At 31.5% G+C, this 12,708-nt stretch overlaps 1 long non-coding RNA gene and 2 pseudogenes across 1 annotated transcript in view; 2 read left to right on the top strand and 1 right to left on the bottom strand.

Moving 5' to 3' along the window:
* Nucleotides 1-12,708, bottom strand: part of LOC145263420 (uncharacterized) — an 800,154-nt gene that overhangs the window by 560,461 nt on the left and 226,985 nt on the right. The gene's annotated exons all lie outside the window — the stretch shown is intronic.
* LOC145265049 (U2 spliceosomal RNA) lies at nucleotides 1,966-2,099 on the top strand (annotated as a pseudogene).
* LOC145265160 (U2 spliceosomal RNA) lies at nucleotides 9,127-9,260 on the top strand (annotated as a pseudogene).

Below are 12,708 nucleotides of genomic sequence, written 5' to 3'. Positions count from 1 at the left end.
ATAGGTTGAGAATTGTTCTTTCTCTCTCTCACACACACAGATTCTCACTTTTATAGATATAATAGATTATGCTAGATATATTTCCAAATGTCTGAATACCCTATATACAAATTTTCAAATCTGTAAAGATAAAATTTGTTGAATATATAGGTTGAGAATTGTTCTCTCTCTCTCTCTTTCACACACATTCTCACTTTTATAGATATAATAGATATATTATGCTAGATATATTTCCTTATGTCTGAATACCCTATATACAAATTATCAAATCTGTAGATACAAAATTTGTTGAGTATATAGGTTGAGAATTGTTCTCTCTCTCTCTCTCTCTCTCACTCACTCACTCACTCACTCACTCACACACACACACACATTCTACCTTTTATAGATATAATAGATTATGCTAGATATATTTCCATATGTCTGAATACCCTGTATACAAATTTTCAGATCTGTACATAAAAATTAGTTGAATATATAGGTTGAGAATTGTTCTCTCTCTCTCTCTTCTCTCTCTCTCTTTCACACACATTCTCACTTTTCTAGATATAATAGATAGATTATGCTAGATATATTTCCATATGTCTGAATACCCTATATACAAATTTTCTAATCGGTAGATAAAAAATTTGTTGAATATATAGGGTGAGAATTGTACTTACTCTCTCTCTCTCTCTCTCTCTCTCTCTCACGCACACATTCTCACTTTTATGGATATAATAGATAGATTATGCTGGATATATTTCCATATGTCTGAATACCCTATATACAAATGGTCAAATCTGTAGATAACAAATTTATTGAATAGATAGGTTGAGAATTGTTCTCTCTCTCTCTCTCTCGCAACCTTACACACACAACCACACGCAAACATTCTGACTTTTATAGATATAATAGATCGATTATGCTAGATATATTTCCATATGTCTGAATACCCAATATACAAATTTTCAAATCTGTAGGTAAAAAATTTGTTGAATATATAGGTTGAGAATTGTTCTCTCTCTCTCACACACTCACATTCTCACTTTTATAGATATAATAGATAGATTATGCTAGATATATTTCTATATGTCTGAATACCCTATATACAAAGTTTAAAATCCGTAGATAAAAATACGTTGAGTATATAGGTTGAGAATTGTTCTCTCTCTCTCTTACGCACACACACACACACACACACACACACACACACACACATTTTCACTTTTATAGATATGATAGATAGATTATGCTAGATATATTTCCATATGTCTGAATACCCTATATACAAATTTTCAAATCTGTAGATAAAAAATGTATTGAATATATAGGTTGAGAATTGTTGTCTCTCTCTCTCTCTCTCTCTCTCTCTCTCTCTGGCTACCTCACACACACACACATTTTCACTTTTATAGATATAATAGATAGATTATGCTAGATATATTTCCATATGTCTGAATACCCTATATACAAACTTTCAAATCTGTAGATAAAAAATTTGTTGAGTATATAGGTTGAGAATTGTTCTCTCTCTCTCACACGAAACTGTGCGCTCGGCTTCTTCCCCCCCTTCCCACCCCAAATGCTTGGGAAACTGTGCACTGTTTTTGTTGGTTTTCAAGCTGCCTCTTCCCCCCCCCACACACACACACAGTTTAACAGTAGTAGGAGGTCAAGAGAAAGAGGGTGAGAGAGAGAGAAGAGTAAGTTGGTGAGAGAGAGAGAAAAGAGAAAGAGGGTGTTGGTTTTATATTTTTATTATCGTCTAATATTTTGAAAGCTGAATTTCTAATAAAATGTGCATCTATAGGAGATAATGCCTGGGGATGTGTTCCTCCCCCCCCCCCACAGTTTAACAGTGGTGTGACGTCAAGAGAAAGAGGGTGAGAGAGAGGGAAGAGTAAGTGGGTGAGAGAGAGAAAGAGAGAGAAAAAAAAAGAAAGACGGTGTTGGTTTTGTGAAAAAAGTTGTTATTTACAATTGTTCGCATTCTTGGCCTTTTGGTCAAGATCAAAGTGTAGTATCTGTTCTTCAGATGCTGCACTTCTATTTCTTGTTCTCTTTCGGTGGAGGAGAAATCCTCCACGACTGAGACAATTTTTATTTTTGTACCTTTTCTCCACGTTAAAAAACGACCCTGGTGTCTAACTCTGTCCCGTGGGGAGGCATAGTAAATAGGTACAATTGTTCGCCATTAGTGGATGTTGACGTCACGTCACGTGACATGACTAAGCGTTTTTTTTTTTTAGTATGAATAACATTTTTTGTTTTAATTATAAAGTCTACACTTAATTTTATAGAAAATGATGTATATATAATAGAAAAAAAAAATTACTGGTTTTGTTGGATTCAAGTGGATCCCCCCCTCCAGTTTAAGAGATAGCAGGTCACGTGGTAATATACAAAATGGCTAGCGTAAATATAAAGATCGGTTTTTTTATCGACGAATATTTTGAAAGCTGAATTTTTTTTTATTCCTGTACATTTTTTCCTGATATTTTTCGTTAAAACTCTTGTATAAATACTATTTTTAACCAGTTAAATACGTTGGAGACATTGTCATGGAGTTTAATAATCTCTAGAACAAAGCAGAAGAGAAATTACAAAAGTATCGGTAAAACAAAGTGTTTGTTTACATTTGTTCGCCATTACTGGATGTTGACGTCACGTCACGTGACATGACTAAGCGTTTTTGGATTATGTAATATTAACATTAAAATAACATTAAAATGACAGGTTTTTTTGGGGGCCCCCCTAGGAGAGAAATGATCAGTTCACCCCCTTTTAATGGTCCGTTTGGTGTGGAATTTCGATATTTGTCATGCGGGTGATCAAGGTTCAATATGATACATAATTTGTCAACTTTGGTTGTGTCTGTCAAAAGTTTGAGCTGACGTCACGTCACGTGACACGTATTGAATAACGTTAAAATGACAGGTTTTTTGGGGGGCCCCCCTAGGAGAAAAACGATCAGTTGACCCCTTTCTACTGGTCCGTTTGACGTGAAATTTCGATATTTGTCATCCGGGTGATCAAGGTGCAATATGATACCAAATTTGTCAACTCTGGTTCCGTCTTTCAAAAGTTTTAGCGTTACAAACAAACATACATACATACATACATACACACCGATTTTTGCCTTTTATATATATAGACTAGCAGGGCTACCCGGCGTTGCTCGGGACCGTATAAACAATGAAAAAACAAAAGCAGATATTGAACATATGTTTGATTCTTAGGGGAGAGGAATCTTTCATCTCTATGTATTATTTGTTTTATCTACCCTAGGACTGATATTGTTCATGTTTTATCCCTAGCATAGGTAATTTACAGCATGTATATGAAATTGTTTTACCTTAGGGAGAAGAGAACAGGTAATATACAACATAATGTGTCTATATTACATCCCTGGCAACGCCTAGAAACCAGCTAGAACATGTATTTCAGTCAATCTTTATTATATCCTGGGCTATGCCGGGAAACCAGCTAATCTCTTTTTAGTGACTTGACCACCAAAATACCTCCCTAAGTGTGTCCTTTCTTTTGAACTTATTAGATATAGGTATCTAGAAATGTGTGTGAAATTTGTTGAATGCATTGTTCACTATGATTTTCTTATTGTTCTACACAATATCAACTGTAGCGAAATAACACAGTAAACTTAGTGTAGTGTTAGAATAAAGAGCAAAGGAAAAAATTAGAATCATATTTTGTAATTGCAAATCTAAATTTGCTAGCATGTACCAGTATTTGCCAGGTTGTGGAAATTTGGAACTTATAACATATGTAGTGGCCTTTTCCTAGATACCTATTGCTAAAAATTATACTTTCATTTTGTTAGAAAAATCTCTCTTCAGATGCCCTGCATCATTCAAAATAAAAACAAATATTTTTATAATTGTTTCAGTATATTGCTACACAATGTGAAAGTTTTTAACGTTTGTAAAAAAAATCATGAATGTGCTTATATTGCAAAAAAGAAAATATCAGTGCACAGTATTGAAAGTGTTTGAGATTCAAAAGTCTGTAACATTTCTACTAACTTCATAAGATGTCATGTGAGAAACTGAATTGAATATCAAGACATTATCTGAAGCGTTTTTATTTTGGTGTAACATATGTGTTTACAGTGAACCTTAACTTTTAATAAACAGATTGGTATGCAATGACATAGGCTAAGAATCTTTAAAATATATATAAATTGGAAAAATGTGTGAACAAATGAAAAAAAAATGATCCGCTCCACTTGATGACATCAAGCACAGTAATATTTTAGTGAAGAAAATATGAAATTGATGTTCAGTGATTAGTTTGGATGAATGAGAAAATGTAATTGTTTGATGCATAAAAATAACTCAGTTGCTGTATTTGATATTAAGCAGCAAAATATAGTGATTTGAATATTTGGGAAAACATCAAACCAGATTATGTAAAAAGAAAAAAAAAAAGATGAAATTAGAAAATATATATTTTATGTTTATGAGTTCTGCCAATCAAAATTTTGTGGCAGAAATTGGGTGATTACCATGCAATTTTATTTTGGTAAAATTCTTAAATTATTAGAATGTTTATTATAATTTCTAATTAGTGACTTGTTATAATCAAAATCCGCCCTAAAGAGTGTCCTTTCTTTTATTAGGTATCAGAGTAGGTATCAAGATTTCTACTTCTATACAAATGTGATATTTCAGATCTGTACATAAAAAATTTGTTGAATATATAGGTTGAGAATTGTTCTGTGTCGCTCTCTCTCACACACACACGCATTCTCACTTTTATAGATATAATAGATAGATTACTCTAGATATATTTCCATATGTCTGAATACCCTATATACAAATTTTCAAATCTGTGGATAAAAAAATTTGTTGAGTATATAGGTTGAAAATTGTTCTCTCTCTCTCTCTCACACACACATTCTCAATTTTAGAGATATAATAGATAGATTATGCTAGATATATTTCCATATGTCTGAATACCCTATATACAAATTTTCTAATCTGTAGATCAAATATTTGTTGAATATATAGGTTGAAAATTGTTCTTACTCTCTCTCTCTCTCTCTCTCTCTGGCTACCTCACACACACATTCTAACTTTTATAGATATAATAGATAGATTATGCTAGATATATTTCCATATGTGTGAATACCCTATATACACATTTTCTAATTTGTAGATAAAAAATTTGTAGAGTGCATAGGTTGAGAATTGTTCTCTCTATCTCTCACACACACATTCTAACTTTTAAAGATATAATAGATTATGCTAGATATATTTCGATATTTCTGAATACCCTATATATAAAAATTTGTTGAATGTATAGGTTGAGAACTGTTCTCTCTCTCTCTCTCTCTCTCTCGCTCACACACACACACACATTCTCACTTTTATAGATATAATAGAAAGATTATCCTAGATATATTTCTATTTGTATGAATACTCTATATACAAATTTTAAAATCTGTAGATAAAGAATTTGTTGAGTATATGGGTTGAGAATTGTTCTCTCTCTCTCTCTCTCACACACACACACATTCTCACTTTTATAGATATAATAGATTATGCTAGATATATTTCCATATGTCTGAATACCCTATATACAAATTTTCAAATCTGTAGATAAAAAATTTGTTGAGTATATAGGTTGAGAATTGTTCTCTCTCTCTCTATCACACACATTCTCACTTTTATAGATATAATAGACAGATTATGCCAGATATATTGAAATATGTCTGAATGATCAATATACAAATTTTGAAATCTGTAGATAAAAAATTTGTTGTATACATAGGTTGACAATTGTCCTCTCTCTCACACACACACACACATTCTCACTTTTATACATATAATAGATAGATTATGCTAGATATATTTCTATATGTCTGAACACCCTATATACAAATGTTCAAATCTGTGGATAAAAAATTTGTTGAATGTATAGGTTGAGAATTTTTATCTCTCTCTTTTTCTCTCTCTCTCTCTCGCTATCTCACACACACGCATTCTCACTTTTATAGATAAAATAGATAGATTATGCTAGATATATTTCCATATGTCTGAATACCCTATATACAAAGTTTCAAATCTGTAGATAAAAAATTTGTTGAATATATAGGTTTAGAATTGTTCTCTCTCTCTCTCTCTCACACACACATTCTAACTTTTGTAGTTATAATAGATAGATTATGCTAGATATATTTCCATATGTCTGAATACCCTATATACAAATTTTCTAAACTGTAGGTAAAAAATTTGTTGAGTATGTAGGTTAAGAATTGTTCTCTCTCTCTCTCACACACACACACACACACAAGTTCTCACTTTTATAGATATAATAGATAGATTATGCTAGATATATTTCTATATGTCTGCCTACCCTATATACAAATTTCCAAATCTGTGCCCAAAAATGTGTGGAATATATAGGTTGAGAATTGTTCTCTCTCTCTCTCTCTCTCACACATATTCTCACTTTTATAGGTTATATAGGTTGAGAATTTTTTGCTCTTTCCATCACTCACATTCACACTTTTATAGATATAATACATAGATTATGCCAGATATATTTACATATGTCTGAATACCCAATATACACATTTTCAAATCTGTAGATAAAAAATTAGTTGAATATATAGGTTGAGAATTGTTCTCTCTCTCTCTCTTTCTCTCTCTCTCACACACACATTCTCACTTTTATAGATATAATAGATAGATTATGCTAGATATATTTCCATACGTCTGAATACCCTATATCCAAATTTTCTAATATGTAGATAAAAAATTTGTTGAATATATAGGGTGAGAATATTCCTTCCTCTCTTTCTCTCTCTCTCTTTCTCACACACACACAAGCTGAAAATTGTTCTCTCTCTCTCTCTGACTCTCTCTCTCTCTCTCACACACACACACATGGTCATTTTATAGATATAATAGATAGGTTATGCTAGATATATTTCTATATGTCTGAATACCCTATATACAAATTTTTAAATCTGTAGATAAAAAATTTGTTGAGTATATAGGTTGAGAATTGTTCTTTCTCTCTCTCTCACACACACATTCTCACTTTTATAGATATAATAGATTATGCTAGATATATTTCCAAATGTCTGAATACCCTATATACAAATTTTCAAATCTGTAAAGATAGAATTTGTTGAATATATAGGTTGAGAATTGTTCTCTCTCTCTCTCTTTCACACACATTCTCACTTTTATAGATATAATAGATAGATTATGCTAGATATATTTCCTTATGTCTGAATACCCTATATACAAATTATCAAATCTGTAGATACAAAATTTGTTGAGTATATAGGTTGAGAATTGTTCTCTCTCTCTCTCTCTCACTCACTCACTCACTCACTCACTCACAAACACACACACACATTCTACCTTTTATAGATATAATAGATTATGCTAGATATATTTCCATATGTCTGAATACCCTGTATACAAATTTTCAGATCTGTACATAAAAATTAGTTGAATATATAGGTTGAGAATTGTTCTCTCTCTCTCTCTTCTCTCTCTCTCTTTCAAACACATTCTCACTTTTCTAGATATAATAGATAGATTATGCTAGATATATTTCCATATGTCTGAATACCCTATATACAAATTTTATAATCGGTAGATAAAAAATTTGTTGAATATATAGGGTGAGAATTGTACTTACTCTCTCTCTCTCTCTCTCTCTCTCTCTCTCTCTCACGCACACATTCTCACTTTTATGGATATAATAGATAGATTATGCTGGATATATTTCCATATGTCTGAATACCCTATATACAAATGGTCAAATCTGTAGATAACAAATTTATTGAATAGATAGGTTGAGAATTGTTCTCTCTCTCTCTCTCGCAACCTTACACACACAACCACACGCAAACATTCTGACTTTTATAGATATAATAGATCGATTATGCTAGATATATTTCCATATGTCTGAATACCCAATATACAAATTTTCAAATCTGTAGGTAAAAAATTTGTTGAATATATAGGTTGAGAATTGTTCTCTCTCTCTCACACACTCACATTCTCACTTTTATAGATATAATGTATAGATTATGCTAGATATATTTCTATATGTCTGAATACCCTATATACAAAGTTTAAAATCCGTAGATAAAAATACGTTGAGTATATAGGTTGAGAATTGTTCTCTCTCTCTCTCTCTTACGCATACACACACACACACACACATTTTCACTTTTATAGATATAATAGATAGATTATGCTAGATATATTTCCATATGTCTGAATACCCTATATACAAATTTTCAAATCTGTAGATAAAAAATGTATTGAATATATAGGTTGAGAATTGTTGTCTCTCTCTCTCTCTCTCTCTCTGGCTACCTCACACACACACACATTTTCACTTTTATAGATATAATAGATAGATTATGCTAGATATATTTCCATATGTCTGAATACCCTATATACAAATTTTCAAATCTGTAGATAAAAAATGTATTGAATATATAGGTTGAGAATTGTTGTCTCTCTCTCTCTCTCTCTCTCTCTCTCTCTCTCTCTCTGGCTACCTCACCCACACACACATTTTCACTTTTATAGATATAATAGATAGATTATGCTAGATATATTTCCATATGTCTGAATACCCTATATACAAACTTTCAAATCTGTAGATAAAAAATTTGTTGAGTATATAGGTTGAGAATTGTTCTCTCTCTCTCACACGAAACTGTGCGCTCGGCTTCTTCCCCTCCTTCCCACCCCAAATGCTTGGGAAACTGTGCACTGTTTTTGTTGGTTTTCAAGCTGCCTCTTCCCCCCCACACACACACACAGTTTAACAGTAGTAGGAGGTCAAGAGAAAGAGGGTGAGAGAGAGAGAAGAGTAAGTTGGTGAGAGAGAGAGAAAAGAGAAAGAGGGTGTTGGTTTTATATTTTTATTATCGTCTAATATTTTGAAAGCTGAATTTCTAATAAAATGTGCATCTATAGGAGATAATGCCTGGGAATGTGTTCCCCCCCCACAGTTTAACAGTGGTGTGACGTCAAGAGAAAGAGGGTGAGAGAGAGGGAAGAGTAAGTGGGTGAGAGAGAGAAAGAGAGAGAAAAAAAAGAAAGACGGTGTTGGTTTTGTGAAAAAAGTTGTTATTTACGATTGTTCGCATTCTTGGCCTTTTGGTCAAGATCAAAGTGTAGTATCTGTTCTTCAGATGCTGCACTTCTATTTCTTGTTCTCTTTCGGTGGAGGAGAAATCCTCCACGACTGAGACAATTTTTATTTTTGTACCTTTTCTCCACGTTAAAAAACGACCCTGGTGTCTAACTCTGTCCCGTGGGGAGGCATAGTAAATAGGTACAATTGTTCGCCATTAGTGGATGTTAACGTCACGTCACGTGACATGACTAAGCGTTTTTTTTTTTTATCTGAAGCGTTTTTATTTTGGTGTAACATATGTGTTTACAGTGAACCTTAACTTTTAATAAACAGATTGGTATGCAATGACATAGGCTAAGAATCTTTAAAATATATATAAATTGGAAAAATGTGTGAACAAATGAAAAAAAAATGATCCGCTCCACTTGATGACATCAAGCACAGTAATATTTTAGTGAAGAAAATATGAAATTGATGTTCAGTGATTAGTTTGGATGAATGAGAAAATGTAATTGTTTGATGCATAAAAATAACTCAGTTGCTGTATTTGATATTAAGCAGCAAAATATAGTGATTTGAATATTTGGGAAAACATCAAACCAGATTATGTAAAAAGAAAAAAAAAAGATGAAATTAGAAAATATATATTTTATGTTTATGAGTTCTGCCAATCAAAATTTTGTGGCAGAAATTGGGTGATTACCATGCAATTTTATTTTGGTAAAATTCTTAAATTATTAGAATGTTTATTATAATTTCTAATTAGTGACTTGTTATAATCAAAATCCGCCCTAAAGAGTGTCCTTTCTTTTATTAGGTATCAGAGTAGGTATCAAGATTTCTACTTCTATACAAATGTGATATTTCAGATCTGTACATAAAAAATTTGTTGAATATATAGGTTGAGAATTGTTCTGTGTCGCTCTCTCTCACACACACACGCATTCTCACTTTTATAGATATAATAGATAGATTACTCTAGATATATTTCCATATGTCTGAATACCCTATATACAAATTTTCAAATCTGTGGATAAAAAAATTTGTTGAGTATATAGGTTGAAAATTGTTCTCTCTCTCTCTCTCACACACACATTCTCAATTTTAGAGATATAATAGATAGATTATGCTAGATATATTTCCATATGTCTGAATACCCTATATACAAATTTTCTAATCTGTAGATCAAATATTTGTTGAATATATAGGTTGAAAATTGTTCTTACTATCTCTCTCTCTCTCTCTGGCTACCTCACACACACATTCTAACTTTTATAGATATAATAGATAGATTATGCTAGATATATTTCCATATGTGTGAATACCCTATATACAAATTTTCTAATTTGTAGATAAAAAATTTGTAGAGTGCATAGGTTGAGAATTGTTCTCTCTATCTCTCACACACACATTCTAACTTTTAAAGATATAATAGATTATGCTAGATATATTTCGATATTTCTGAATACCCTATATATAAAAATTTGTTGAATGTATAGGTTGAGAACTGTTCTCTCTCTCTCTCTCTCTCTCGCTCACACACACACACACATTCTCACTTTTATAGATATAATAGAAAGATTATCCTAGATATATTTCTATTTGTATGAATACTCTATATACAAATTTTAAAATCTGTAGATAAAGAATTTGTTTAGTATATGGGTTGAGAATTGTTCTCTCTCTCTCTCTCTCTCTCACACACACACACACATTCTCACTTTTATAGATATAATAGATTATGCTAGATATATTTCCATATGTCTGAATACCCTATATACAAATTTTCAAATCTGTAGATAAAAAATTTGTTGAGTATATAGGTTGAGAATTGTTCTCTCTCTCTCTATCACACACATTCTCACTTTTATAGATATAATAGACAGATTATGCCAGATATATTGAAATATGTCTGAATGCCCAATATACAAATTTTGAAATCTGTAGATAAAAAATTTGTTGTATACATAGGTTGACAATTGTCCTCTCTCTCACACACACACACACATTCTCACTTTTATACATATAATAGATAGATTATGCTAGATATATTTCTATATGTCTGAACACCCTATATACAAATGTTCAAATCTGTGGATAAAAAATTTGTTGAATGTATAGGTTGAGAATTTTTATCTCTCTCTTTTTCTCTCTCTCTCTCTCTCGCTATCTCACACACACGCATTCTCACTTTTATAGATAAAATAGATAGATTATGCTAGATATATTTCCATATGTCTGAATACCCTATATACAAAGTTTCAAATCTGTAGATAAAAAATTTGTTGAATATATAGGTTTAGAATTGTTCTCTCTCTCTCTCTCTCACACACACATTCTAACTTTTGTAGTTATAATAGATAGATTATGCTAGATATATTTCCATATGTCTGAATACCCTATATACAAATTTTCTAAACTGTAGGTAAAAAATTTGTTGAGTATGTAGGTTAAGAATTGTTCTCTCTCTCTCTCACACACACACACACACACACAAGTTCTCACTTTTATAGATATAATAGATAGATTATGCTAGATATATTTCTATATGTCTGCCTACCCTATATACAAATTTCCAAATCTGTGCCCAAAAATGTGTGGAATATATAGGTTGAGAATTGTTCTCTCTCTCTCTCACACATATTCTCACTTTTATAGGTTATATAGGTTGAGAATTTTTTGCTCTTTCCATCACTCACATTCACACTTTTATAGATATAATACATAGATTATGCCAGATATATTTACATATGTCTGAATACCCAATATACACATTTTCAAATCTGTAGATAAAAAATTAGTTGAATATATAGGTTGAGAATTGTTCTCTCTCTCTCTCTTTCTCTCTCTCTCACACACACATTCTCACTTTTATAGATATAATAGATAGATTATGCTAGATATATTTCCATACGTCTGAATACCCTATATCCAAATTTTCTAATATGTAGATAAAAAATTTGTTGAATATATAGGGTGAGAATTTTCCTTCCTCTCTTTCTCTCTCTCTCTTTCTCACACACACACAAGCTGCAAATTGTTCTCTCTCTCTCTCTGACTCTCTCTCTCTCTCTCACACACACACACATGGTCATTTTATAGATATAATAGATAGGTTATGCTAGATATATTTCTATATGTCTGAATACCCTATATACAAATTTTTAAATCTGTAGATAAAAAATTTGTTGAGTATATAGGTTGAGAATTGTTCTTTCTCTCTCTCTCACACACACATTCTCACTTTTATAGATATAATAGATTATGCTAGATATATTTCCAAATGTCTGAATACCCTATATACAAATTTTCAAATCTGTAAAGATAGAATTTGTTGAATATATAGGTTGAGAATTGTTCTCTCTCTCTCTCTTTCACACACATTCTCACTTTTATAGATATAATAGATAGATTATGCTAGATATATTTCCTTATGTCTGAATACCCTATATACAAATTATCAAATCTGTAGATACAAAATTTGTTGAGTATATAGGTTGAGAATTGTTCTCTCTCTCTCTCTCTCTCACTCACTCACTCACTCACTCACTCACAAACACACACACACATTCTACCTTTTATAGA

The sequence above is a fragment of the Euprymna scolopes genome, chromosome 3, assembly GCF_053919585.1.
Source record: "Euprymna scolopes isolate OS-2025 chromosome 3, ASM5391958v1, whole genome shotgun sequence".
Classification (NCBI taxonomy): domain Eukaryota; kingdom Metazoa; phylum Mollusca; class Cephalopoda; order Sepiida; family Sepiolidae; genus Euprymna; species Euprymna scolopes.
The sequence above is the reverse complement of the archived record's forward strand: the minus strand, read 5'-3'. Positions and strand labels throughout refer to the sequence as shown.